This window comes from Amblyomma maculatum, chromosome 11, assembly GCF_055883805.1.
Source record: "Amblyomma maculatum isolate TAMU_Amacu chromosome 11, ASM5588380v1, whole genome shotgun sequence".
Classification (NCBI taxonomy): domain Eukaryota; kingdom Metazoa; phylum Arthropoda; class Arachnida; order Ixodida; family Ixodidae; genus Amblyomma; species Amblyomma maculatum.
This window is the reverse complement of record NC_139354.1, coordinates 97,283,345-97,308,154: the sequence shown is the minus strand read 5'-3', so window position 1 is coordinate 97,308,154 and position 24,810 is coordinate 97,283,345.

Sequence of the window (24,810 nt, the reverse complement as noted above, 5' to 3'; positions counted from 1 at the left end):
CCGGTAAAAATGGGTACAAGCGTCCTCCGGCCTGGCGCTCGGCTTTTCCAGGGGTGTGCGTTTGGGAGAAGCTCCGTGAACCCCGCTGCACGCCCCTCCTCCGCAGTGGGCCCAAACCCAGTTTCGAACCTCGCAGCCTGCAAAGGTGGTTCTGTTTGTCTTTCAAAGGTACTCCCTTTGACCCTCACCTGAAGTGCTCCCCTAGAGCCTCAGTTGCAGCAGTTTTGAGGTTCTACCTGGAATCCACCTTCATAGGATGGAAGAACAATCTATATACGCAGAAGGCTGGAGTATGCATTGGATCGAGTGTTGCACCGATCTTGAGTGACATCTTCTTAATGTACGTGGACAGACACCTGAAGGATAACTTGGAGGGCTTGCATTATTCCACCTTCAGGTATGTGGACGACTTTTTAGTATTAACAGAGCGTGAGGGATTCAATCAAAGAATGAAGGACATTATGGATGTTTTTACTGAGTGTGGATCCGGCCTGGAATTTACTGTTGAGAAACCAGTGGACGATCAGTTACAGTATTTAGATATTTTGATTCAATTCGGTGATGATTATGTTTGTTGGGAATACAACCCGAGATCAATGACGCCGTTGCTAGGCTCCAATTCAGGACATTCCAAATTAGTGAAGAATGGGATGATAAACACTTGCTTATTAAGTGCGTTGACGAAATCTTGTTACCACGGCATGGGCAAGAGTTTTGAAAGACAAGTGAAGAGAATTGCAAAGGCCGGTTATCGCGAGTCAGTTATTATTGAGCCCAGTTGCCGGGTACTGAAGAACCTTAAAAGAACGCACAGACTGAAATCCCTGCCCAGCATGGGTGAGAGGAAGAGGAAGGTTGCCGTGGTACCGTATCTGCACAGGATTTCGCATGGCCTCAAAAATATAGCCAAGAGGTATAATATGGACGTTGCACTGACCGCCCCGCTCAAGATGAAGAGGATTTGCCCGGCTGTTCAAAGGGAAAGAGAAGAGAAGAAGCAAGAATGTGGGGTGAAACATAGGAACCCCTATGTTGGATGCAAGACAGGTGTTGTGTATAGGCTTCCACTCTCTTGTGGAGCCAGTTATATAGGACAAACCGGACGGTGTATAAATAAGAGACTACAGGAACACTGTAACAACTTGGAAATTGTAAAGGACAAAACGTTACTAGTATCCCATTGCCAGTCATGTGAAATAATGAAGAAGGAGAAGAAGAAGTGCACTCCTAAGTTTGACAGTGTTAAGATTTTATATCGCCACAAAGAGAAGATAACGAGAGAGATAGTGGAAGCGTATTTTATTTCAACGGACAATAAGGTGTGAGCAAGACGTCTCTTGCTCTTTCAAGCAAAGAGGTGTCTTTTTTTAAGTGATTTTTTAAAGTAATTTTTATGCAGCAGGTGAACCCAGGGGTTTTTCACGTGACTGTTTCGTTTTCTTCATGTTTGTTTTTCTGGGCATTGGAGTAAACGGCTTAGGCTTAGTTGTGAGTCAGCGCATGTACTGTGGCTTTCCTGTTTCTTGTCCCTTGTTTTCGTGTTCGCGCTGTTTATATCAATAATGAATAAGTACCAACTCGCCCAACAAAGTATCTTGGTAAGCCATATTTCTTGTGCAACGGGCTCTTCGTGTGTCCTACAGAACCTTTCGTTAAATGACCCTGAGGTGTTAGCGCCTGCCATCGCAGTTTGTGTCTGCCAAGCAAGAAAGGCCTCTTGGTACCTCAAGCTCGGCACAGTGCCTCCGGAATTCCTGAAGACCTTTGGGTTCCTGAGGCCGTCTACTGGTCATTGCAGGAGACTCTGCCGTATAATGGTGTCTGAGATGTGGAGGCAAGCCCGCCATTTCAAGGATTGTCTACGACTCGTGTGTGAGTTCATGTATAGCAAGCAGCGTGCGTTTCGCAAGTACACAGAGTGGAGCGCCCTGAGTGAAAGATTGACGGAATTCCTTTGGAAGGTGGTTCTACCTCTGTTTCCACGGAAGAAGAAGATGAACAAAGATGAGCAAGGCAAGGTATTGAATTTCGCTGATGAAGATATACCTCTAGGTATTGATAAGATGCTGAGGCTGGGTCCTAAACATGCTTTTGAACCTAGAGCTGATGAGGCTGAAGAGGTGACCATGTCACGATGTATTGCAAATAGAGTTGAAGATTCTGAAAGGTTGCGGTGCATCCATGCATGAGTGCATGGAAGTGCTAGAGCACACAAAAGAAGGATTAAAGGGGAAACGGTGCCCTATTAACTATATTGCTAAATGGATGGCCTCAAGAGACCTCAGAGTCATACTATCAGATAAAGAAGGGTATTTTACTATTTTTTCTGAGAATCAGTTTCAAGAAAAAGCCGAGGCTGCTGTTGAGAAGAATTTCAAAAGGTTTCCTATGGAAGCGACCAAGATAAAAGAGAGGGCTATGGCTCTTCTAGATGATCTGGGGCTTGAACGGATACGTGAACAGGTGAAGAAATGCAAGCAACTACATTTGGAAGTATTCTTTTCGGCAAAAACCCATAAACCAGATGTTCCGTTCAGAGCCATCGTATCTGAGAAGAGCACGTGGCAGCACCTGGTGTCCAAGTATTTGCAGAAGCACCTTTCCTCGTTGACTTTATCAGACCCTCTAAGGCTACCTAACCCTGAAGCCCTTGTTGTGTTCCTCAAAGAACGCAACCCAAGAAATTGTGTCGGCTTCAGCATGGATGTCAAGGATTTATATTATAGCCTTCCCCATGACTGCCTCCTTAAGCGAGTACAAATGTGCATTACAGAAGACAATAATGAATGTGACTTCATTGACGCCTCAGGTGTTAGTGTTGAAAGTTTCCTTGAACTTTTGAGGTTCTACCTGGAATCCACCTTCATAGGATGGAAGAACAAGCTATATACGCAGAAGGCTGGAGTATGCATTGGATCGAGTGTTGCACCGATCTTGAGTGACATCTTCTTAATGTACGTGGACAGACACCTGAAGGATAACTTGAAGGGCTTGCATTATTCCACCTTCAGGTATGTGGACGACTTTTTAGTATTAACAGACCGTGAGGGATTCAATCAAAGAATGAAGGACATTATGGATGTTTTTACTGAGTGTGGATCCGGCCTGGAATTTACTGTTGAGAAACCAGTGGACGATCAGTTACAGTATTTAGATATTTTGATTCAATTCGGTGATGATCATGTTTGTTGGGAATACAACCCGAGATCGATGAAGCCGTTGCTAGGCTCCAATTCAGGACATTCCAAATTAGTGAAGAATGGGATGATAAACACTTGCTTATTAAGTGCGTTGACGAAATCTTGTTACCACGGCATGGGCAAGAGTTTTGAAAGACAAGTGAAGAGAATTGCAAAGGCCGGTTATCGCGAGTCAGTTATTATTGAGCCCAGTTGCCGGGTACTGAAGAACCTTAAAAGAACGCACAGACTGAAATCCCTGCCCAGCATGGGTGAGAGGAAGAGGAAGGTTGCCGTGGTACCGTATGTCCACAGGATTTCGCATGGCCTCAAAAATGTAGGCAAGAGGTATAATGTGGACGTCGCACTGACCGCCCCGCTCAAGATGAAGAGGATTTGCCCGGCTGTTCAAAGGGAAAGAGAAGAGAAGAAGCAAGAATGTGGGGTGAAACATAGAAACCCCTATGTTGGATGCAAGACAGGTGTTGTGTATAGGCTTCCACTCTCTTGTGGAGCCAGTTATATAGGACAAACCGGACGGTGTATAAATAAGAGACTACAGGAACACTGTAACAACTTGGAAATTGGAAAGGACAAAACGTTTCTAGTATCCCATTGCCAGTCATGTGAAATAATGAAGAAGGAGAAGAAGAAGTGCACTCCTAAGTTTGACAGTGTTAAGATTTTATATCGCCACAAAGAGAAGATAACGAGAGAGATAGTGGAAGCGTATTTTATTTCAACGGACAATAAGCGTGTGAGCAAGACGTCTCTTGCTCTTTTAAGCAAAGAGGTGTCTTTTTTAAGTGATTTTTTAAAGTAATTTTTATGCAGCAGGTGAACCCAGGGGTTTTTCACGTGACTGTTTCGTTTTCTTCATGTTTGTTTTTCTGGTCCTTGGAGTAAACGGCTTAGGCTTAGCTGTGAGTCAGCGCATGTACTGTGGCTTTCTTGTTTCTTGTCCCTTGTTTTCGTGTTCGCGCTGTTCATATCAATAATGAATAAGTACCAACTCGCCCAACAAAGTATTTTTGTTGACAGTGGTCCCGTTATCACGTGTGTACACTGTCTGGAACCCTTAGTGGTGATTTTGTTTTTCAAACATGCAGGTGTCCTAGGAATTCGTCGCTCCAAGAATAATATTTACATGGCTTCATTTGCAGCGAAAGCTACATGACGCCAATTTTTCGTGACCACACTTTTGTTGTTGTTGCATCTTGGCAATGGTGGCACTCACATGGTGGAATGGCGGGGCGGGTTAGCTGCGGCCTAGGTCAGTATGGTAAACAGCATAGACATGAACACGCTCCAGTGCGCAATTTGGTAATGCAGTTTCAGAATATGTGATTGTATATCGTGCGTACATGTGAGCGGTTACAAAGGCAATGCCTGTCTCCTAGGGCACTTGAGGATGCGACCGAAGAGAGGAGAAATTTGCAAGAATGAATATTATTGTTCATCGCGGCTGAAATTGCTTTTTTGCCCGAGCATAACGCGCCTCCCATACTTAGTCCGTCTCGGAGCTGTAATATTTGTGGAGCCCTTCTGTCCAGAAACGGCGGGGGGGTTCTTTGTTAGCGAATGGTGTTTCGGTGAAGAATTGTGCACTATGGCTAGAATGTATAGGGCCTAGAATGGAGAGGAGTGTAAGAATAACAGGAATATGAACAAGGAGAGTGTTGGGGATGTGGCGTCCTCTGGTGGTTTAAGTCATTCAGAAATACTCAGTCGATCTGTGGGCATCTACAAGCTCGTAAACTATATTGCGGAGACCCAACTCCAGTGATTTGTGAAAAGTAAAGCGAAAGGCGAGTGGTCTTGAATGCGATGCGAAGCCTTGCTTCCGAGATGCAGATCTCAGCTCCAAGAGTGAGGTATGGCGTAAAGGAATCGGCTGAGTTAAATGCATGAATAGAACGACATAGACCTCGGGGCGCTCCGGAGGTGGTGAAGGGTGGTTGTTCCTGGCTCTACGGAGCTCAGGCGGTAGTTCAACGCCGTTTTTGGCGGTGGCTAGTCAGCTATGTATTTTTATATGTTGTGGGCCGTCATTGCACCCGCAACCGCTTAGGTGGTGAACGACGGCATTTGCGGTGCGCGTCTTTTTCGCCCTTTTTTTATGCGTTTTCTGTTCTGTCGGCACGAGGCAGGAGAAGTGGCTCAACTACAGAGCCAGTAGCAGCCCCGTGCATTTTCTCTCCTTCCTGCAGCCACAATAACAACATAGACCGCACGCCACGCATATGTGGCGGTCAGAACCTCTACGGATGAGGTGCGAGATTGCCCCGATCACCTGCCTGAGTTTTCTTATGATGAGCCTGTTCCTACCAATGTTTTGGATTTGACATCGTGCGACCTGAAGAGTGGACACCTCGAGAATGGGGCGACCTTCGAAAACAAAAGTTACAGGGTGGTGGGAAGGATGCGAATGTTGGTATGGGGGACGAGGAGCTCGGAAATCACCGGTGAACACTAGTCTGCTGACACCCTTAGCGTGATCTTAATTTTGTGGGGTTTGATGTCCAAAAGAAACACAGATTATTAGAATGCTTTAGTGAAATTATCTTTACCTTGTCTTAAGGTGGCTGTGTTTTAAATGCTTGCATGTCGCTATCCCTACCGTGGTGGGTCCACAACATTGTGAAGGAGGAATAGAGCGTATCGCGAAAGTGTGGTATTGCCAGTAGGTAATGAGTAAGTGACATTATTGTCATTTTGAAAAACAAAGGGGACAGGATTGAGCCCTGGGAATACCGACTCCTCTAAGGGAGTAAGCAGGTGATCTTTGTTGTCTAACTCAGCCATGTGGTTGTTAAGCAACGCCACCATATAGGTGTTGGTATGTACGCCTAGTAAATACAGGTGGCTGGGCTTTCGAACACGCGTTAACTCGACTCAAGTGTTTGGGCGAATCGAGAGCCACGACAGCCTTTGTGTTGACAGGGATGACCGGGTCAAAGATATCGGGTTTACGCTACAATATGCCATCATGCACTTACCAGCGCCGTTGAAGGCGGCCGTGCTGGTGGGTAGAGATTGCTGTCCGCTATGTGTTAGTGTGTCTACAGTTTACAGATGCCCGGTGTGAGAAAACTGGTGTGGAGGTTGTAGATTCTTACTGGGTTTTTTTTTTCGGTATAACTTTGGCATCATGATGCCCTTCGCCCGACATTTGTTAATGGAGTCCATACTTTCGTGATCAATTGATCATCAAGATGCAGAGCATGGAGTTAGAGATTTTGTTAACACCTATAGGAGAAGAGGTACAGAGAGCCAAGTGTGCAGCCTGATTAAGCAAGCCGAGGGGTATGCGATGGAGCTCTCAATGCGGGACTGGAACCAGAAATGCAAGCAGCTAAAAGCAGCCTAGGCTTGGCTAAACCTTCCGCTTTGAAAAGGCTCCATGGATGAAAACTAGGCCGAGTTCTAAAGTTTCAAGATTATTCAAATATTTGCGCATCAATTCCCGCACAGACCGGGAACTACTACATCAAACAGCGATATATTGGCAACAAAACGTACGTCGACTGCAGCTCGCCATACACATATGAAGTGAATCTCGCCGTAGATGTAGCCATTATCACATATGAAGTCAAGCAGGCTGTTAAGTCTGCCACAAAGTACACCACGCCAGCAATAGATGGCGTCGCCTGCGTCATAAGACCCACCGCCACGTCACCAGATGTGATGTCATGATGGCGCCGTAGCTGATTATTCAGCATGATGTCATGATGGCGCCGTAGCTGATTATTCAGCATGTAATGATATCACAACTAATCAATGTCGTTATCTATGATTGTTAGTCAAGAGTAATGCCTAATTAGTACAGGTTAGTGGTTAGTTAGACATAAGTGATAAGTACCACACAACAGATGTAGCTCTCCGGACGTGATGAAGGAGCGATGCGACTATTGCTCCCCCATCACCCCGGCGCGTCCACCACCGCAGGGAAAATGCTACATTGCGGCCAATGTAGCTCTCGCTACAATAAGACTCGCAGAGAAACATTGTAGGGGTATAAACATGGCTTCAAACTTGGTATGGATCGGAAGCTGTGAGCGTTGCAGCGGCAGCCTCGGCACACAGCTTTATCAATCTACACTTTTTCTATTTTTTCTTATTGGTTCACAGAAAAGGAAAGCGCAGGATCTGTGGGACTTGTTCCGTGGACCTTGCAACGCTCCGTAAGGGATTAGAGAAAGATCACAATGAAAAGCGAGAAAGATCTGCCGTTGTGTAGGACTCAGGAATAATTTCGACCCTCTCGGTATCTTTAATGTGCACACACATCGCAGAGCACAAGGACGCCTCTTCCTTTCGCCTCACCAAACTGCAGCAGCCGGCGGCCAAGGCAAAACTCGAGTGCTTCGGTAATTTATATTTTGTGGAGGGCTCGAAAGACTAGAGTAGTGATGTTTTTTCTCAAAAACAATATACGTCGACGAGTCCATACAAACATAATAATACAGAGCGGTAGCCAGCATCACCAACTCAGGGAAACGAGAAGCAGCTCGTTAAAAAGCAACATTCTCATGCCTGTGGCAGCGGCAATTGCTTTTGCGATGATTACTACAGCAAGAAGACCACTGCACAAATAATTACACACTCGCAAGCACCATACAAGAATAATACAAGAAGTTGTCACTAAGGTAGTTCCAAAGCAAAAGAAATGCAAGAAAGCAAACTGGTTATCTGAAGAGGCTTTGCAAATAGGTCAGGAAAGGAGGATGGCAAAAGTTATGGGGGAAAGAGAAAGATACAAGGTTCTCAATACGGATTTTCAGAAAATAGCAAGGAGAGTTAGGAATGCCTTGCTGAACATGCAGTGCCAAGCAGTTGAGGACAACAGCCAATTAAGGAACACAAGAGCTCTGTATAAGACAAAGATATCAAAGGAAGCTTCTGTGCTGAGCTGGATGTGATAAAGGACGAAGGAGGCAAGGACCTCACTGAAGCCTCAGAGATAAAGAAGAGGTGGCAGGAATACACAAAAAACTGTACAAGAAGGACCCGAATGGATATACCCAACATAAGACGGTTGTGATTACTGATCTCGAGCCGGGCATCCTGAAGAGTGAAGTTGAATGGGCCTTAGCCAGCCTTGCTAAGAACAAAGCTAGCGGAATTGATGGCATTCCAGCTGAGTTGCTTCAAAGCCTCAACCATGATGCTGTTAACATTCTGCATACCTTATGTCAGAAGATTTGGACAACCCTGCAGTGGCCACAACATTGGAGGAGGTCAGTTTACATCCCCATTCCAAAGAAAGGCAGTGCCAAAGATTGCCCCAACTACCGCACGATCGCGCTTATTTCGCATGCTAGCAAGGTGATGTTGAAAATCCTCCAAGGTAGGCTGCAGCAGTATGTGAATCGGGAGCTTCCGGAGGTGCAAGCTGGGTTTCGCAAGGGCAGAGGAACTAGAGACCAAATTGCCAACCTTCGCTTGGATCATGGAAAAAGCAAGAGAGTTACAGAAACCCATCTACTCCTGCTTTATTGATTATGCGAAAGCGTTTGACTGCGTAGATCACAGCAGATTGTGGCAAGCTCTCCAAGAGATGGGAGTCCCAATTCACCTCATCTGTCTCCGCAGGAATCTGTATGAAGGACAAGAGGCCACAGCCAGAACTGGCCATGGTCTTACTGATTGGTTTCCGATTGAGAAATGAGTCAGCCAAGGCTGCATACTGTCTCCCTGCCTATTTAACCTATATGCAAAGTGCATCATGAGGAAGGCCGGTCTGGACGAGTGCTCAGCTGGAGTGAAGATTGCTGGGAAACGTATCAATAACCTTAGATATGCGGATGATACCACTTTAATGGCAGAAAGTGAAGTGAAACTCAAGAGACTTCTGATGCGCGTACAAGAAGAGAGTGAGAAGTTCGGGCTTAAACTGAACATTAAAAAGACAAAGATTATGGCGTCTTTCCCTATCAAGTCGTGGAGCATCAATGGACAAGAAGTGGAAGCTGTGAGAGATTTCCTCTGCTTGGGCTCCAAGATTACTTCGGAAGGAGACTGCAGCCATGAAATTAGGAGACGCCTGCTTCTGGGAAAGAGAGCAATGGTCAGCCTTGACCGCCTAGTAAAGAGCAGAGACATTAGTCTGCCAACCAAGATCCGTATAACTCGTGCTATGGTCTTTCCAGTTGTGATGTATGGATGCGAGAGTTGGACTGTGAAAACGGCTGACCGCCGAAGAATTGACGCGTTTTAATTGTGGTGCGGGCGAAGACTCTTGAGAGTTCCTTGGACTGCCAGGAGATCAAATCAGTCGATATTATCGATCACAAACCCTGACTGCTCATTGGAGGGTCAAATTCTAAAGTTAAAGCTCAGCTACTTTGGTCATCTGATGAGAAGAGAGAAGTCGCTGGAGAAAGATTTGATGTTGGGAAAGGTTGAGGGTCGCCGGAGAAGGGGTAGGCAGCGAACGCGATGGTTAGATGGCATTCTCGAGGCACTGCAGATGAGGTTATGTGATGTTAGGAAGATAGCGAGAGACCGGAAAGCGTGGCGTGACACGGTCCACAGGGTCACGAAGAGTCGGACACGACTGAACGACTGAACTGCACTGAAAGCAGCGTACACCGCAGCGAACGCATACTTGCTGAAGCCATCCGCACACTCAGGGCTAGAAGGATCACTTTCTCGAGATCCTTCAGCACGTGAACTAGAGACAATAAGATTGTCAAAGGCAACGAAAGTGCAGATGCCAATGACCTAGCATACGCCAACTGGAAGGTGCAGAACGGCGGGTAACTTGACCCAGTCAGTAGATAATATGGAACCGTCGTTGAACCCCAAAGAGTGGTAAGGGGATCCTATCTCCCCCCCCCCCCCCCTCAAGAAGACTCATAGTGAGCTGTTGGTTGCATACAGACATCCGCAGACTAACATACACCCCAAAGCGAGCTTAGTGAGCAGGATTTATCCCACAACATTCCAAAATAAATGTCTGTTATACGAGAAACATGCCGCGCTTGAAAAAGGTGTTGGGCATGTCAGACAACACAGGTAGCGCTAATATTTAGCGCACCTACACCGCAGTAGTGGGAGGCTGCGCTGTCCTGTTTGATGCCTGATGACCCGCTCTAACTGATCGCCAGAGCCTCAATACAGAAAGGCCTCTGGGACCCTGTATTGATGAAACTGTCCAAGCGAATCCTAAAACTTTTATGCAGTATAGTTTTTCCTCACTCACTGACTTCGGCTTGGTTAATATCTATATGTTGAGAGTAAAATTTAGAAAGCTAAAACAGCTTCCTTTCGTGGATCCCTTTTCTCAGGAAAATGCTGACAGTTAAATAATAATAAATAAAAGGAAAGGCGCAGTATCTGTCACACTCCTGTGGACATCTGAAACTCGCTGTAAAGGAAGGAAGGATGGCGGGAACAAAGCAGAAATAGAGAAAGAGAAGCCATAGTAGAAGGCTACTGAGTAATGTTGACCACCTGGTTCGTGTTCTAGCTGTAGGAAGAAGGAAAAGGAAACGCACGGGTCTGCTACTGGCTCTGTAGCTGAGCCACTGATTGATTTACAGGAAGGGAAAGGCGCGTTCTGTCTCACGCATTATGTGGACACCTCAACCGCGCCGTAAGGGAAGAGAGGAAAATGGGAATAAAAGTGGCAATAGAGAAAGAGGAACCGTAGTGGAGGGCTACGTAGTAATTTCGACCACCTGGGGATCTTTAACGTGAGTTGACATCGCACAGCACACGGACGCCTCTTCGTTTCGCCTCCATCGAAACGCAGCCGCCGAGGTCGGGTTCGAACTCTGGTACTACGGCACAGTAGTCGGGCATCTTACCGCTGTACCACCCCGGCGGAGCACGCCCGCTGCCTTATTGATTGATTGATTTATTGGAAGGAAAGGGCATGGTAACTGCCTCCTTGTTTTCTGTGGACGCCTCAACCACGCCGTAAGGGAAGGGTGGAAGGTAGGAGGGAAAGTGGAAAGAGAGAAGGAGGAGCCGTAGTGGATTGCTGCGGAGTAATTTCGACCACCTGGGGATCTGTAACGTGCGCTGACATCGCACAGCACATGGACGCCTCTTCGTTTCGCCTCTATCGAAACGCAGCCGCCGAGGTCGGGTTCGAACTCTGGTACTATGGCACAGTAGTCGGGCATCTTACCACTGTACCACCCCGGCGGGGCACGCCCGCTGCCTTATTGATTGATTGATTTATTGGAAGGAAAGGGCATGGTAACTGCCTCCTTGTTTTCTGTGGACGCCTCAACCACGCCGTAAGGGAAGGGAGGAAGGTAGGAGTGAAAGTGGAAAGAGAGAAGGAGGAGCCGTAGTGGATTGCTGCGGAGTAATTTCGACCACCTGGGGATCTGTAATGTGCGCTGACATCGCACAGCACATGGACGCCTCTTCGTTTCGCCTCCATCGAAACGCAGCCGCCGAGGTTGGGTTCGAACTCTGGTACTCCGGCACAGTAGTTGGGCGTCTTACCACTGCCCCACCCAGTGGGGCTCCGCAGACAAAAGCGAAAATAGAGAAGAGAGGGAAAAAGAGGGGAGAAAGACGCGAGTTTTCCTCCACCATCGAGGGGGCTTAGACAGGTAGGTGCTTGCGGCGGGGCCTTCCGCAGAATTTTTATCTGTTGTAGACCGTCATTGCACCCGCCACCGTTTCGGTGGTGAAAGACGGCTTTTGTTGCAGCGCGCGTCTTTCTCTCCCTCTTCCTTTTCTTTCTTCTCTATTTTTTCTTCTAGTCTGCACAGGGCAGTGGAGGTGCCTCATCTACAGAGCCAGTAGGAGGCCCGTGCACTTTCTTTTCCTTCTTCCTACACCCACAACAACAACAACAGCAATGGCGGGTGCAATGACGGCTTACAACCCAGAAAATTCGGTGGCTGGCTAAAGAAAACTGGCGCTTCACCGCTGAAACGTTGCGTAAAAGGCAAATGTAGGGAGTTGTTGAATACATCGATGTGACTTACCTGTAGCGCTGAATAAACGTTCTCGCTCATGTGAGAAAAGATGCTAGTGCATACGCACATGCCAGACAAAGAATCTCAGTGGGACAACCCCTCATGAGGTCGGCGAGAGACCGTATGGCTTCATATCAAGAAATTACCCAATACTTTCGACAAACACTTAGCTTATACCCTCCGGGAACTGCGCCGGGAACTCCGGCACAGTAGTCGGGCGTCTTACCGCTGCGCCACCCAGGCGGGGCTGGCTGAAGGAAAAAGGAAAAGAAAATGCACGGTTCTCCTACTGGCACTGTAGCTGAGCCACCTCCGCTGCCACGTACAGACATGCGAGATGCTTCACAGGAAGGGAAAGGGGCAGTATCTGTCATACTCGTTTATGTGGACACCTGAACTGCGTCGTAAGGACAGGAAGGAAGGTGGGAGTGAAAGTGGAAAGAGAGAGAAAAAAAAGGAGCCGTAGTGGAGGGCTTCGGAGTAATTTCGACAAAAAACTGATTTATTGATAGGAAGGGAAAGGCACGGTAAACTGTCTCACTTGTGTTCTGTGGACACCGCAACCGCACCGTAAGGGAAGGGAGGAAGATGGGAGTGAAAGTGGAAAGATAGAAAGAGCCGCAGTGGAGGGCTACGGAGTAATTTCGACCACCTGGGGATCTTTAACGTGCGCTGACATCGCACAGCACGGATCAGACAGAAGAGAAAATAGAGAAGAGAGAAAAGGAAGAGGGAGAGAAAGACTCGCGCCGCAACAATAGCCATCGTCCACCACCGAAGCATTTGCGGATGCAATGAGGGCCTACAACATAAAAATTTGGTGAAAGGCTAGCCACGCCGCAATCGGCGGTGACCTATCTTTCCCAAACCCTGATTTTTATGTCGAGCAGTTTCGGCTGGTGCATGCAGAAAACGCCTGTTTGAAAGCTTTGTTTTCAGTGTCCACTCTCTGCAATCTCAAGCGGAACTACTCAGTAGCAAAATCATGAACTGATTTACCTCAACATGGCAGCATCGTCTCAAGAATGATTTATAAGGACTTGTATATTAGCGCATTGTGGCCAAATTATTTTATGCTTGTTTGCGCCGGATTTGGGATAAGGTTTGGAATCACCGCGAACTTCCAAACACCCGTTGCACATAATTAGGCTCTACAACGTGGTATTCAGTCGACATTGTTAATATTTCAGAAATTGATGACAGTCTAAAGTTTCTATCTCTGGTTTGTACCTCTTTAAAAGCATAAGCTATACACCTTGGGATGAAGAATCAGATATTGCTTTGATGCTTCAGAGCGACCTTACCGGAGGTTTCTTTTGTAGTTTGAGTGTCCAGCGAAAAGCGAAGCAGGAACTGCTATTTCGTTTCCTTCAACTAACCTAAACAAAATCGAATGTTTAAGAATATTTAAAATAATTGGTTTAGAGGAAAGTAAAGGCGCATTATCTCTCAAACTTATTTTGTGAACACTTGAGCAGCGTCGGAAAGCAAGAGAAAAATATTAATACAATATGTTAAAAGGGAGATGGGTGTACCGTATTCAGGACTCCAGCTTAGCATACCCTAAGCAGCTCAACGCCAACGCGCAGCGGAGACCTACCTGTCCTAGCCCTATTAGTACTTCTCTGATGGGCCTGGGTCAGGTAGGTATCCGCCATTTGCGGGAGCTTGCCTGCCACCGAATTTTTGTCTACTATAGGCCGTCATTGCACCCGGCACCAACTAGGCGGTTGTTGCGGTGCGCATCTCTCTCTCCTTCTTCCTTTTCTTTCTTCTCTATTTTCCCTTCTATCTGCACGAGGCAGCAGAGGTGGCTCAGCTACAGAGCCAGTATCAGGCCCGCGAATTTTCTTTCCCTTCTTCCTACAGCCACAACAACAACTCCAATTCGCATGGCACAGCCCAAGGACGCTTCGCTTTTTCCCTGGGATGAATGTTACCTGCATGCGGGAGACATTTTTTTGTGGAAGTGGTATCTATCAACTGAAAAGCGCTGATAGGCAATAGACACGCGTTCTTTAATCATGAAACATTCCCCGCTGAATTTTTCATGATGCAGCGGACGCTTAGGCTCTGCAAAAGTATACTAGATTCTTAGCTAGGGTAGGCAGCGAGCTCTGAAGAAGCTTGTCTCCTATATTTGGATTCTCACGCAGTGTTTGAACTTGAAGTGTGTAACAATATGGACTATACTGGCGCAAAACTGGCGTAGAACTGGTTGTGAATCCGCAGTTTTTGGTGTCGAGTCCCAACCGATATACCCGATGCACGCGGTTAAAGAGGTAGAGCGCGATGACATATACAACGATGCTAAAAAATTTGTAATAAGGTTTACTATTTGTTTCCTTGTATCTCCTCCCTGAAGATTAGACAGTGATGCTAACAAGTTTAGCATTTGCTGTGGCAAGTTTGAGAAGCTAATAGCACCTTTAAGAGAGCGATTATGATCAATAATAGCTCACATTTGCCCATTCATAGCAGTCAATGTCATCCATTGGAAAGTTAGTTTTGTAGCATCAGCTACTCTGTCACTCTCTTGCTGGCTTCACGTGGTTCGGGGGCGACCGTACCGCGCATGTTCGAAAAGCGAGTGCCGTCACCACTCTCAGCTGGCGAGCCGGGTATTCGGGTGACGTCACTACTTCGACGCCTTCACTTCTAGAGCAGAAGCGGCTTGCACAGCTGCCCATGTGCGAGGAGATAGCGTCACGTGTGTAAATGTGAGGCGGTGAAGACAACCTAACCCTCAGTTCCCGAAGGAGAGCAACGTTAAAGCAGGCCGCTGCCAAGTGGCGTAAGAGAGTGTAAAAGGGTGTCGTTCATTTGAGTGTTTAACGTAGGAAAAGCCAAGAGGTACGCAAGAGGCGCTCACACGCATCCACTGTAGCTGAAATGTGCGTTGTGTCATGTACATGTCCATATCATGTGAATGAATGTGGCCGGGTGAGAGCAGTGTTAGCACGTAGGTGCAATAGCATTTGGGAGACGTTTGCTATATAGCTATGGGTTTGGAAACTTTCCTGTTTGTATTTTACGCCAATGGACGCCCTCTCACTGGGATAGTTCCCTGCGTGAAGGGAGTATTGACACTGTTCGAGCCGATAATGCTGGAGGATACGTAGCAAGGTGTTCATGAGTGCCTTGGGGCGTGTCAGTAGAAGCGGCAAGATGCGGAGGGTGCTCCATCCGGCAGACTAGAGTATGCACCTGCGCGTTCCCGTTGAGCGCCTCATGGGCTGGCGCCCATATGAGATGTGTAGACTGTAAGGGCAGAGATCGGAGGATAATGTGCGCCTGTCGGGATATATGACCTGCATCGAAGCTACGAATTGCTTGTTAAGAATCGACTACTTTGGTGGTGGGGTCGGTCAGAGCTCAGTTCAGTTCAGTGCAGTCGTTCAGTCGTGTCCGACTCTTCTTGACCCTATGGACCATATCACGCCATGCTTTCCGATCTCTCACTATCTTCCTAACATCAAATAACTTCATCTGCAGCGCCTCGAGGATGCCATCTAACCATCGCGTTCGCTGCCTACCTTTTCTCCGGTGACCGTCAACCTTTGCCAACATCAAATCTTTTTGCAGCGACTCCTCTCCTCTCATCAGATGACCAAAGCAGCTGAGTGTTAACTTTAGAATTTGACCCTCCAATGAGCAGTCAGGGTTTATGGTCGACAATATCGACTGATGTGACCTGGCCGTCCAAGCAAATCTCAAGAGTCTCCGCCAGCGCCACAATTCAAACGCGTCAATTCTACGGCGGTCAGCCTTCTTCACAGTCCAACTCTCGCATCCATACATCACAACTGGAAAGGCCATAGCAGGAGTTATACGGTTCTTGGTTGGAGTCTAATGTCTCTGCTATTTACTAGGCGGTCAAGGCTAGCCATGGCTCTCTTTGCCAGAAGCAGGCGTCTCCTAACTTCATGGCTGCAATCTCCTTTCGGGGTAATCTTGGAGCCCAAGAAGAGAAAACCTGTGACAGATTCCACTTCTTGTCCCTTGATGCTCCAATATTTGATAGGGCAAGACGCCATAATCTTCGTCTTTTTAATATTAAGTTGCCCCGCTATGGTTGGTGTTGCATTTGCACCACACCGAGACTGGCACAACGCCTGAAGAGTCCTCAATGCCGCAACTGCTTCCACTGTTGTTGTGGCTGTAGGAAGAAGGAAAAGAAAATGCACGGGCCTGCTACTGGCTCTGTAGCGTAGCAACAGCGTCGGCCACCTGCGCACGTTAGGGCACCGCTACGAGCAGAAGGCGTGATTCGGCTAAGTATTGGGCGGCTAGTCCTCTTTTTCTGTTTTCTCCTGCGCATTTGCGCTTTTCACCGTGTTGATAACGCTCGCAGAGAGATTGTAACTGTAAAGTGATGTCTACGCAGTCTCCCGGCCAGGGGCGCTCCCCCTGGTCGGCTTTCATTACTCCTCAAGATGTACCTCTGGAAGCGTTCCAACGATCTGGCGTTCCAAACATTCCTGTGGCGCTAGTGCCCAAGGATGGCGGATTTATTAAAATGAATAACCCTGGGACTGTTCGAGCTGCTCTCCAGGCAGCCTCTACCCTGTATGACTCAATCACAGAAGTGAGGCAGTTTGGGCGCGGCGGGATACTGTGCCGATCTCCAGATCTCAATTGCGTGAAGGATCTGCTTAAATGCAATTCATTTGGATCGCTTCAGGTGAGCAGCTTTATCCCTACTCATCTTGCATGCACAAAGAGATTAGTCCGAGGAGTAGACTCTTCTTTAACTCCAGCTGAGACCCTCGACCTTCTTTCGGCGGCTGGTGTGGTAGCGGTGTATCGTTGCAGCCGGGAGGTTAATAATACGCGGGTACCAACAGAGTCGGTGATTGCCACATTTGCGGGAACTTCATGCCCGTCAGAGATAAAAGCATGGCCATTGATCTTCCGTGTGGATCCTCTTAAATCTAAGCCACTGCAGTGCACTAATTGCTGGCGATATGGTCACAGTGCTCGTGGTTGTAAGTCCTCCGTGCGGTGTTCCAAATGTGGCGATGGTCATCATTCGTCATCTTGTTCACAACAAAACGATAAATGCTGCCTTTGCGGTGGAGCCCACGCTGCAAACTCCTTGGAGTGTCCATCTCGAAAACAGGAGCTGCAAATTCTAGAGGTAATAGATAGAAAACGCTGTTCGCGTCGTGACGCTTTAACAGAGGTTAAGGAACGATTACACGGTTATGCAGGTGTATCAGCCCGATCAGGTGTGCCTCTGGATGCATCAATCTCAAAGGCGATAATGACTGCAGTGGAATCATCAATGACTAAAATGGTCGACCGAATAGTTTCTACTGTCACAGAGTGTTTTTCTAACGTTCTGGCAGTTCAGCTAACGCAAGCCCTGCAATCAGGAACAGCCCCTTTCATAGCAAATATGCCCTCTGAAAGTTCTCAACCGCTTGAAAGCACTGCTGTTGCTTCGCCTAACAGGGCTGCTCCTCCAGATGACGATGAAAACATTAATGACGCAGAGATGGTAGAATCAGATGTAAAAATTTTAAAACGGTGTGGGTCTCCCATGTCCAATCATTCTTCTCCGCGGTCCCAACCAAAATCAAAGAAACATCAGCATACATTAAAGCCAAAGGATAATATTTTGGGGCAGGCAGTTGCGGCTGCCAAGATTCCACAATCATAGGGGCACTAAGAGTTATCCAGTGGAACTGTCGTTCAATTCTAACAGCTTCAACAGATTTAGTTTACATTTCTTCTCAATATAATCCACATATAATTATTTTGCAAGAAACTTGGCTAACAGCTGAAAAGCATTTCTATTTACAAAATTATAATTCATTCAGACAAGATCGCCAATCAAAAGGAGGAGGTTTAATTATATTTGTCTGTACAAAATTCTGTCACAGGGCTAGGATTTCTTCCCAGTTATCTTCTATAGATTGTGAGTTATTGGCCCTAGACTTTGAAATTCCAGGGCACTGTCCGTTTTCATTAGTACAAGATACAAAACCTCTAGATCTGCTATTAATTAATTGTCGAAACTCAGTTCTTCTGGCTGGTGATTTTAATTCGCATCATGTGTCATGGGGCTACAAGACAGATAGTTGTGGCAAGCGTCTTTGGGATTGGGTAACAAATAATAACTTTTCCTGTAGAAATTCGGGTTCGGCCACTTTTATAAGAAAACACAGTCAATCTGTGTTAGATTTAAATTTTACCTCTCCCAGTCTCTTCGTTAATAATTGGTCAACACTTGATTGTGGCACCTCTAGTGACCACATACCGATTGCGTTTGAGGTTAATCACCCTGTAACTCCAGCGACTTCTCAGTTGAGGTCATTTATCAACTATAATAACTTTCAGTCAACGTTACGCTCTAATCTTGAATCATTGACTAACACGGATGAAGAACAAAAATCAAAACGCTTATGCTCGGTGATTGAGGATTGCCGTAAGAAGTCTGAGATCTTGGTACGGAGCTCGAAGGTGAATTCTTCAGCTGTTTGGTGGAATGCTGATTGTTCCCGAGATTACAGACGTAGAAAGGCGGCATGGAAAAAGCTTCTCCACAACCAGTGCCCGAAGAACTGGCAGGATTACAAGTTCATTGCAGCTACATTTAAACGTACAGTTGCAAAAGCGAAGGACGAGTATGATGCAAAGCATTTTGATTTCCTCTCTAAATCAGGCAATCGAACTGCACTTTTTGGTTTTTTACGCTCGCGGAAAAAGATTCCGCAAGCACAAAATCTACATTCCTTTATTTTGACTCCCCATGAAGCAATAGGCACAATTGAAAAAATTGCCAAAGGACTGGAGAAACGTTTCTCGTCTGCACTACCTTCGGGCTCGATATCTGTAATGCCAATGGAACCTGTTAATTATGATCCTCAAATTTCCGTTTCTGAGCTTACTCCAATAGTTATGAGATTACCAGCCGCTGCTCCCGGTCCTGATAAAGTAACATCAAAATTGTTAAAAATTCTTTTTGACGAGTCACCTCAGACGTTATTAGAGCTAGTAAATTATTCCATTAAACATGCTTGGATACACCCAGAATGGAAACTTGCCAAAATAATTCCTTTACTTAAGAATAAAGGCGGTGCCTTGTCTATTGATAATATAAGACCAATTGCATTAACATCAAACATTGTAAAATTAACTGAAAGAGTCATACTTATACGTGTTTCGGAATTCATGAATAAAGAAAATATCCTCAGTCCTTGCCAAATTGGTTTCCATCAAAAGTGTTCCATCTGGAATGCGCATGCTGATCTCGAGAGTCGAGTTCTTCTAGCGCGGCGCCAAAAAATGCACGCTACCTTGATAACGCTAGATATAGCCAAGGCCTATGATAGCGTTGAGCATAGCATTCTATTGCAAAAATTAAAATCTCTTCAGTTTCCACATTATTTAGTAGCCTGGATATCCGAATTCCTCCAAAACCGAGAGTTTTACTGTGCATTAAATGGCGTCCATTCTGGCAGATATAAGCAAGCCAGGGGAGTGCCGCAAGGAGCAGTCCTTTCACCAGTCCTTTTCAATATACTACTCAGCTCAATACCTGTTAATCATGACGTTCGCACTTACGTATATGCTGATGATATTGCGTTTTTTGCAACTGCATCGGATATTCAATCCCTTTATCTCCACTTGCAAACGTAACTAAACTCTATTGAGAATTGGTTGTGTGGCTTGCGTCTCACATTAAATGTCAACAAAAGCGCAGTCCTCGTATTTAATATAAAAGATTCTATAAGTCTGTCTGTAATGTATCAGCAACAAATAATACCACAGGTTAAATCATTAAAGTATTTAGGGGTCACTTATGATGATAATCTTTCATGGCAGCCCCACATTAACCATATTGCTACGAAAGGGGCTCGGGCCGTGGGCATGTTGCGCCGAATTAGTCGTCCCAGGTCTGGAATGCGGAGAGATGTCCTTTTAATGATTTATGTTATGTATGTGCGTCCAATTTTAGAGTTCGGTTCAGTCTTGTTTTCTGGATCAGCAGCTTATAAAATTCGACCGCTTGTTCTTTTGGAGCGAGAAGCGCTTCGTTTGTGTATGGGACTTCCAAAATTTGTTGCCAACAATGTGCTCTACCTTGAAGCCCGGATTCCACCCTTGATATATAGATTACAAATTCTAACCGTTCAGACGTACTTAAGGATATATGAATCAGAGTTTCACCGATCCATGTCTATTTTTTGCTGTCAACCGACCTCCTTTTTCGGTGTCCATTGGTCTAAATTTCACACCCCGCAGGTTGTTATGGTCAAAAATTTGCTGGACCCCTTAAATGTTTCTCTTCCTAGTATTCTACCCATACAAACCATCGGTTCATCTATTAAAATTGTCTTTGACGACATATTCCCGAATAATGCTAAAAACTTATCATCCGTTATTCTAAACGGATTATTAGAAGATCATTTAAGAAGTCTTTCTGCTAGTTTAGTTGTAGCTACTGACGCATCTCAAAGTAATGAAAAGGCGGGAGTGGGTATATATTGTCCACATTTAGACTGGTCTTTTTCTGTCCGGCTTCCGGACTTCACCCCAATTTTTGAGGCGGAGTTTCTGGCGGTGGTACTCGCTCTACGTAAATTAGACTCCTCTTTTTCTAAAGTGGCAGTAATTTCCGACTTTCTATCCTTGTGTTCATCTCTCTCTTCGTCGGTGGATTCTGCAATAGTAAAAACCTTTGTCTCCCTGATCCCAAAACATTTGAAAATTGTACATATGGTATGGGTACCAGGCCACAGCAATGTGGATTTAAATGAATATGCTGACAATTTAGCAAAAGAGTCCCTTAATGGCCCCGTATTATCTATCCTTCCGGCGACCGCGTACATCACCGCAGCGAGGTTTCGAAGAAACGTTCTATTAAATATGAAAAACGGACATCTTTTAAGATCTGAGGACTACCTGCATCTAAATTATTCTTGGAATAGAAAATTATGTCATTCACGGCAACTTGAGATTTCACTAACAAGGCTGCGATGCCGCATCCCACCTTTAAATTTCTATCTTCACAGGTCTGGTTTGGCAATGTCTCCCGTCTGAGCATTTTGCGGTGAACAAGAAACATTAGATCACTTTTTATTGTTTTGCCGCCGCTTTACTACGCTGAGAAAACAGTTGATGGAAAGGCCATTGCAACAGCTTGGCCTTAGTTTAAGCAGCCCGACATTGTTATCATTTGGCGCCACCATCCTTGGGCACAGTCACAGGTCTATTTTTACCGCTTTGCAAAATTTTTTACTGCACTCAAATCGTTTTCTTTGCTAAATATTTAAACATCACTTGTCCTACAAATAGAATGTCAATCTCCCGTGAGTGTTACCACTTTTCATATTATATTTCACTCATTTCCCATTTTGTTTCGTTTCCTCTACCCCTCAAATTATTAATATATATATATATATATATATATATATATATTTATTTATTTTTATGCAAGTATTTAAAAAAAAAATTCTTTGCTACCCAATTCTTGGCCGATCCCCCTCTGTGGGTATGTGCCATAAGTTATTTGGACAACAACAACAACACCTCCGCTGCCTAGTGCAGACTGAAGAGAATATAGACAAGTAAAAGCGGAGCGAAAGAAAGACGCGCGTCGAAACCACAGCCGTCGTCCACCACCAGCGGTGGTGTGTGCAATGACGGCCTACAACAGATAAAAATTTGGTGCCAGGCTAGCCCCCGCTGCAAGCGGCGGTGACCCACCAGTACCATCCCCATCTCTCTTCCATCGCTAGGAGAGCGCGCGTGAAAGGCGGTGATGTTTTCATTGGGCCGTTTCTGCAATCGCGAAAAACAAATTGGATGTGGTTTGACCAGTGGCCATCCCGAGTTGAATTGAGCATACATCATCGGCGCAAACGCGAGAGCTGCGGCACCTTTGAGTCACAGCGCCGCGCAGTAGTCGGCGGTGGCCCCAGCGCGCCGCGCGCCAGCTGTGCACCGTGTGATGTCAGTCTCTCCTGCCGCATCTGCAGCTGGTGCGGAGGCGACAACTGAGTCGCCCGCACAGCGGAGGATTCAGCGGCGGCTCCAACACGGCTCTCCAGCTGTGCCCCGTGTTACGTCACACAGTGCTCGCATATGCGCAGCTTGGCTCATCGGTACTTCAAGAAATGATTCAGCAACTAACTTAGTGTTGATTTAGCAGCAAAATCTGCTTCTACACCGCTGTCGAAGCAGCGCACCAAACTACATATGCTAAGACTCCGCTGCGCTCCAGCCTGAAGAACAGCACGTGTGCACGCGGTCCAGCGTCAGAGACCTTGCCGGTAATGCTGGCGGCGGTGACGGTGAAAACTTTTTCTAGAAGAGACCAAAAAACAATTAATTTGCCGCCGTTCCGTGAGTGGGCTTCCGGCTGCTGGTCGTGGCCAAGCTATTCCCAGTAACGTCGCTTTGCCCTCTTGACAACGTAGTCGTGCGCTGAAACTTGAGCTTGGATTCAAGCTACAGGAAACTAGAATATTTCATGCCACGTGAAACCTCACAACTGAACGCGTGCCAAGAAACACCACGCCACAGGAGCGATTGTGTACCATCCAAACTCGCACTTCCCGGATACAGTGACAGATACTGCGCCTTTCGTTTCCTGCGGGCCGAATATAGCTATATATTGCACTGCAAGGAATGCGCGCCAAGGAAAGGAAATTTCCACTTATCGGCACAAGTCCCGGCCTTACTAGCAGCTCTACAAAGGGTTCGCGATATATTCTGTGCAGCAGCGCTCAGGCTTTAGCACTAACCTGGGCCATATAAAGCACTGCCTGCAAGCAGCGGGGACCGCAGCCGACGACTACACAACCTACTATATCGTTCCATTTGCGAGAGCATTGAGATAGTAGCGGTCTTGTAAAATTTTCCAGCCGAAGTACGATATGTACCCCCGCTCGATATTGCAGCAGACACCCCTCTAGTCAGATTGGAAGACTGCTCTGGTCACTTTCATTGCAAAAGCTGAAAAGGCTATAAAAACGGACAACCTTCGCCCCATCTCTCTAACCTCGTGTGCGGGTAAACTAATGGAGACGATGGTGCGTGACAGGTTGTCCGAGTTCTTGGAAATCAACACGTCTTTGCAGACTCCATGTTCGGATTTCGCCCGTACAGGTCCGCACAGGATGTTTTGCTACAACTTAATCGGGACGTTCTTGACCCGGTCGAATGCCCTCACAACGACAGGGTCATACTCGCCTTATGGCTCGTTCACACTTGAGCATTCGGCGGCGAGAGCGCGCGATTTCCGCGGCCGCGGGAGAGAATCCGCCGCAAATCGCGGCGGAAAGCTGAATCGGTCCGGGACCGATTCTCGCCGCCGGACTTTTTTCCGCCGAATCCCATCAGCCAATAGGAAGGCGAGGAAGGTTTGAGCGGTGTCGCCAGTGTCGCACGGTGCAGCTAAAGGTGCAGCCACGGCCGGTCTCGAGGGAGAGGGAGAGCGCGCGCTCTCCCTCGAGACCGGCCGTGGTGCAGCATGGCGAGCGTCAACGAAAACAGACCGACCCGCAGCTCAAGTATAGTGCCTAGAATATAGCTCAAGAGCGCGCGTGCGAAAACGCGCGAAAAGGACAACTTTGATGGGCTGTCGTCAGATGGCGCCAACATCGATATCGCGTCGGCGGCGATGTGTTTGCTGTGAAGTGAGAACGAAGGAGCCTGTCGGCGGCGGCGAATTTCGCTCGCTCTCGCCGCCGAATGCTCAAGTGTGAACGAGCCATTAGACTTGAAAGGAGCCTTCGACAATGTTACTCATGAGGTAATGCTCACTCATCTTTCACAAACCGGTTGCGGACGCAACGCGTTCAGATACATTCGGCAATTTTTGACAGATCGCCAATCCTACATTAAAATCCAGAACACCGAACATGACCCGTTCCAACTTGGAACCAGAGGAACACCACAGTGTGCAGTGCTGTCTCCTCTCTTATTCAATCTGGCCATGATGCACTTGCCGGCCCAGTTGAGTGCTGTCGCTGGTGTGCAGCATGCGCTGTATGCTGATGACATCACCCTGTGGGCCACGCAAGGTTCTCTTGGAGATATTGAGGCCAACCTGCAGCAAGCGGCCACCATAGTGGACCGTTATGCTCGCCGCTGCGGCCTTCAATGCTCCCCTCAAAAATCCGAATTTCTACACATACGCCCCTCACGTAAGTGTACGGCCAAAATTGAGCTCTTTTTAGAGACAGGATCAATTCCTGAACGCACAGAAGTCCGGGCACTGGGGCTCTTCATTCATCAACATAGACGGTCGGACAATACCTTGGCGAAACTCCGTAAGGTGGGGGACCAGGTGGGCCGCATGGTCCGCCGGGTTTCTAACAAACGTGGGGGGTTGCGGTGCAAAGACGCCTTGCGGCTGGCGCATGCATTCGTGACAAGTCAAATCTTGTAATCGACTCCTTACCTCCATCTTCGGAAACAAAACGAGGATGCACTCGAAGTCGTCCTGCGCAAAATTTTTAGGAGAGCCCTCGATCTCCCCGTGAACACCTCCAACCGGCGTCTACTGGGCCTGGGCATGGTGAATACGTTCCGGGAGATCCGAGAGGCTCACTTAACCAACCAATACACACGTCTTTCTAAGACACTGTCGGGTCGCCGCCTCCTTGCCCGGCTACACATCCAACATAACACCCTTATGGAAGGTCGTGTACGCCTCCCTTTCGAGT